Genomic DNA, 5,632 nt, shown 5'->3' with positions numbered 1-5,632 from the left:
TGCTGTAAGACCCCAAAAGGTACTAGCTGTGGAAACTGTGGGCCCAGAGCCTCCACGACTTCGAGAATTGAAACAGTGTTGGGAAATGCTCAAAGAGGCTTTCAGGGACTGGAGAGTTGGTTCTGTGGTAAAGAGCACTCGTTCTTGCAAAGGACCAGGGTTCTATTACCTTCACCCTTGTGGAGGCTCACCGTTTCTTTTCTCAGGAACCAGACAAACATGTGGTGCACAGATGTGCATGCAAGCTGGGCATTCATATGGATAAAAAAAAATTTAAATCTTTTTTAAAATTTTATTTATTTACTTTTTTACATATAGAACATCAAACACCTTTATTACACTACGAATGAGGCTTATTTGCCTTTCCGGGCTTTGATCTTCCGCAGATGGAACTCCAGCTCCGTTCCTTCGTTCCTTCGAGTACATAGCCGTCTGCTCTGCCGCACTGGCCTGATCTTGAGGCAATGCAGGTGAGAAGCTTGCCCTGCCGGAACTGCTCCTCCAGAAGACTGCTGATCTTGGCATTCTTTTTCCTTTCGTTGCATTTCTTTTGCATTTTCTTTGATCATTCTTTGTTTAAAAATCTCTTCCTCTTTAGGAGTCAGCTTGGCCTCTTTCTTGCGGCCCAGGGGCAGTGCATAGTGGGACTCGTACCACTGCTGGTACAGTGTGGTGTCAATAAGCACACTGCACTGCAGTTCTTCACCAGGGTCTTGGTGCGGACACACACATTATTGGATGCATTGTAGACAACATCAATGATCCTTGTTTTGCGAGCACAACACTCAGAGCCCCAGGAAAATTTCCCGACATCCAATCTCAGGGTACGGTACTTCTTATTGCCTCCTCGAACTTGGACTTTGTGAATGCGATGAGGGCCAATCTTAGTGTTGGCAGCAGGCCGTCCCAGTGGAAAGGCTTTCTCTTACCCCCAGTCTTGCGGCGCTTGTGCCAGTTGTCCCGAAAGATGCCCATTGCTCGGCGCTGGTTGTAAAGAGCTTTAAATCTTAAGAATAAAAATAAAAAGAGGCTTATAATCCAAGAGTCACTTACTTTTGTTATTGTTGTTTCTACAAGGGCATACTTATAGGTCTTGAATAAGTCAAATTGCTACCATCCAATATGAAGAACTCTTGGTAGAATTTTTATCAAGTGCTTTCCTTTGGCACATCAACCATTGATATTTTAGTATGTTGACCACTCTCCATTTAATCATGTTGATTAGTGGAACAGAGTTAGTTCTGTTCATAATAATTCGATACATAATACTTGGCATCTGCTTTCCTTTTAGAAAAGTTAACAAGGAAAAATATTAAAGTAAGCATAGGGCCGACAAGATGGCTCAGCAGCTAAGAGGAGATCCTGCTCTTTCCAAAGGCCCTTCTTCAGTTCCCAGCACCCACACCAGGTGACTCACGACCACCTATACCTACAGCTCCAGGAGATCCAATAGTCTCTTCTGGCCTCTGTGGACACTGCACTTGTGTGCCCAACTCCTTCCCACCCCCATACACATACTTTTTAAATTTTTAATTATTTTATTTATTCAATATATATCCCAGTATCAGCCCCCACATAATTTAAAATAAACAATAAAATCGGGTAGAGGGAAGCAAGTCCTTTATTCATCTAAAATAGATGTTTATGAAAAACAGGAAGGAAAGAAATGAAGTGTGTTTCAGAAATTCAGTAGTTCTGTCCCTTTTGTGAAACTAGCAGATTCCCTCCCACTAAGCACATGGCAGGCATACATGCAATTTCATTCATTTCCTAGAGGCTAAACTTCATGCGTTGCTAGATAGGGTACATCTATTCTTCTGGGCCTTTAGATGAAACCTCACTATTGGATAGCAAAGGTCAGAGAAACAGATTTCTACTCCACGGTCAGAAATATCCTTTGACACTTCAGCAATGAATCATCTCCATCTTGAGGTAGTGTGCATCCCATCCTAGGAGGCGATCATGTGCATGACCAGTTTGCACAGATGCCCATTCATCTAATTTTTTCTTTCACTCTTTCATACGCACCCCCATTCACACATGGTAAGAAGTCCTGTGAGTGTTTAGGAGTACAAGAGCAGAATACAAAGGTACACACGAGAGAAACGCTCTCTCTTCTCAGCGTTACCATTCAGTAAAGGAAACCAAGATACGTGTTGTTGTGGGACATGGTGGCAGTGAGAACTCACATATAAAATGCTCAGATTGTCAAAGAAGAGAAAGAAATGACTGTACAGATGGGTCTTGCTCAGCACCAGAGAATAACTGCATGTCTTCTGGTCTCATTCCAACTCTATCCAGTGCAGCAACAGGGCCAATGGCTAACTGGCATTGGAGAGGGCTTCAGCCATGTACTTCCAGATGTATTATTGAAGCAACAATGCATGTTCTGTACAAATAAGCTCCAGGACAAACCTTCTACCCCCACCTCCTGCCTTTCACCAATTGGCAACCTCTTAGCCTGCCTATGTGGAAATTCTGGAACTGCCACTGACCCTAAGTCCTGGCCCATCCCTGTGATTAGTATTGGGATGGAACATCTTCAATTTGCTGTTGAGGTGGAAGCCAGGGAGGACCTGTGAGCACGGACTGGTGAGGATGCTGAGGTGGGCAGAAGCCCTGTGAGCACGGACTGGTGAGGATGCTGAGGTGGGCAGAAGCCAGGGAGGACCTGTGAGCACGGACTGGTGAGGATGCTGAGGTGGGCAGAAGAGAGTGTGCTGGGCACAGGTTGGCTATGCCCAAACCCGGGGCCAGCTCCCCATAATTGTTCCAACAACTCTGAGGTTGAAAGCATTTCCTTTCCCGTAGGTTTTCTTCATTTTCTGTGCCTGCTTCCACAGACAGTACACCCGCCCTTCCTCCCTCCCACCAAGGTCACCACTCAGCAAGCTTTGATAAATGTCATTTTTTTTTTTTTTTTGAAAGTCGCCTTGGAAAAAGGCAATTTGACTGCAGTGAGGCAGAACAGGGAGCTGAACACCAGCCGCCCTTTATCGCCCTTTATCGACCAGAGCCTAGCCTAAGAACAAAATGAAGAAGTGGTGGCTGTGGCCCTGAGTTCCTGGTGAAGCTTGGACTGGCTCTCCCCAGGGACCTGTGTGCTGAGCAGAAAGTCTTGCCGAGGAGCTGGGGCCTGGGGGTCCAGGTCTCCTCCTCCCTCTGTCCCTCTCCCTAACCCTTTGTCTTCTGCTGCTTGTTTTCTGGCTGGTAACTAGAGGTCCCTGACACACACACACACACACACACACACACACACACACACACACCCATAGCTCTGGAGGTGGCAGGAGCCCTCTCCACTGTGCAAGCAGTGGGCCGCTGATTAGCGCGGGGAATAAATAACAGCAAGCTAATTATCTCCCTGATTGCGGCTTGCCTCACTAACAAGGCTGGGCTGGAGTGGTGATGCGGCAGTTGATACTATTCCAAGCGTGCTTCTGGGCTCGGGGAAATTTCCACGCCTTTCCAGTGTGTTGCTGCACTCCCTTCCCAGAGGCCCTGGAGCTCTAAGTGGAAATGTTCACTCTTCTGCTTCACCTTGGAATTGAGAGACTCACCCCAGACAGACTGTTTATGTCATTCCCTAGTGGGTGCTGGAGCCGGCTTCTCAGAGAAGCAGGCAAAGGCTTTCAGAGGGAGGCTAGAGGTTGGCCAAGGGCAGGGAAGGATGGTCCTTAGGGACCACATACTCCAGTACTTAGTATCCTAATTACATCTGTTACTCTGACTCCCAAAACTGAGCGGTTTCCATTAGGCTCTCAGATAGAAGAAGAAAAGTGTAAAGAAAGGTCTTGGTGGGGACTCTGGTCAGACCATGACTGCCTCTCCAACCTTAGACGTGCTCCATAATCACTCTGGTCCCTCTTTTCCCTTTATGAATGAAGTATGATGACTTTGGAACTTTGTTTCAGTCTGGAAGCACAGTTTTGCGATTATTCCTCTGAAATGATTGCAGTGTTGTCTTGGAGTTCCACCCTGGAGAAGCTGCCTGCGCCTCTGATGGCCACATCCCCAGTAGGAGTTTCCCCTTCTGTGCCACTAACTTAGCTCTTCCTCTCCAGTGGATCTTGAACACAAAGGGTGAGCAATGCCTGCCTTTAGAAAGAGTTTCTTTTCAAGGTTTATTTTATTATTTTGTAATTATATGTACATATGTGTGTGTCAGGAGTATATGCACATAAGGAAGAGTCCAGAAGAAAGTGTCGGGTGCCCTGCAGCTGGAGTTATGCATGGTTGTGAACCTCCAGATGTGGATGAGCGGGACTCCTCTGAAAAATGCTCTTAACTGCTGACCCATCTCTTCTCTAGTCCCAGAAGAGTCCCAGCAGTCTATAGTGTGCTAACTCTGTAGAGCCTGTAGTAGTTACCAGGCTGCAAAGAGATAGGTGTGGAGGTTCCTTCTATTGGTACAAAACTGTTTCTGGACTGCTGTGGACAGGGATAAAAAATCAGTTTGCTTCCCGGGCATTTTGACCATCCCTGGCTATAGGCCTATTAGCACCGTCATACTAACTGCAAGGCCCACTAGTAGGAAACTGAAGGCCCATATCCTTTCCTCCCAACAAAGTGTGTGTCGGGGGGCAGGGAAAGTAGGAGGGGTAAGGGATGAGGGGTGAGAAAGGTCAATGAGTATGGGATGTTAAGTCTATCTCTACTGGAAGGCAGACATTACACAAGCCAGATGTTTTCATCTGTTGAAGCAAACCTAGAGAAAGCAAACCTGGAAAAGGGATGGAGAACATCTACGTCATAAACCCCTTTCAAAGGGGGAAGGAAAAAGGGGGAGGACTGATGTTATATTTGGACCAAAGAGAAATGTGCTGTTTGGAGATAGCCCCAGGTACCAAGTCCGAACTACCTGGCCTGACCTGGTGGGGATGCTAGACTTCAGCACTTCTTATGTTGTATCTGGATAATTTGCTAATTTCTGAATCGGGTAGAGTGAGCTTATCATAAACCCCAGCATCACTGGCTTATCTCAGCAGAAGGTACAGCATAGGTGTACAGTGACTGTCCTGGCTGGTGACACTGGGAAGCAGCACTGTCTATCAGAAGTCCTGCTCACTGTACCTGCTTTAGAAGTCTCTGCTGGACCCACTGCATTCAGTTGGCAGTTGCAGGAAGAAACAGGGAGCATGCTCAATTATATGAAGGTTTTAGAAGTCAAGTTTGCAACTGGCGTTCATCATTTCTGCCACATTCCCCTGTCCAAGATTTGATCATATGAGCACATCTGACTAAAAGGGAACTTGGGAAATGTAGTCAAGCTGTGTATACAGGAGGTAAAGAAGAAACCATTTGGTAAACAGCTAGTCAGTCCCTGGAAGACACTGCTTGAATTTCTGTTTGTGTGTGGCAAGGCACCTGTATTTTGTCATCCGAATGGGTAAGATATAAAGCAGGAGAGGATGTATGACCTTCACAAATGCAGAGTAGATATACAAGCATGTGCTTCTCAGATTAACATATAATTAACCAGTCTAAACCCTGGTCTACATGACAAATGCCAGGCCAGCCTGGGCTGCATTTTTTTTTTTTTTTTTTTTTTTTTTTTTTTTTTTTTTTTTTTTTTTTTTTTTTTTTTTTTTTTTTTTTTTTTTTTTTTTTTTTTTTTTTTTTTTTTTTTTTT

At 45.5% G+C, this 5,632-nt stretch overlaps 1 pseudogene; it reads right to left on the bottom strand.

Annotated features, from left to right (window-relative positions):
• Positions 1 to 353: 353 nt before the first annotated feature.
• Positions 354 to 975, bottom strand: LOC116094254 (annotated as a pseudogene).
• Positions 976 to 5,632: the final 4,657 nt, after the last annotated feature.

This window comes from Mastomys coucha, unplaced genomic scaffold, assembly GCF_008632895.1.
Source record: "Mastomys coucha isolate ucsf_1 unplaced genomic scaffold, UCSF_Mcou_1 pScaffold16, whole genome shotgun sequence".
NCBI lineage: Eukaryota > Metazoa > Chordata > Mammalia > Rodentia > Muridae > Mastomys > Mastomys coucha.
This window is presented reverse-complemented; position numbering and strand designations above follow the sequence as displayed.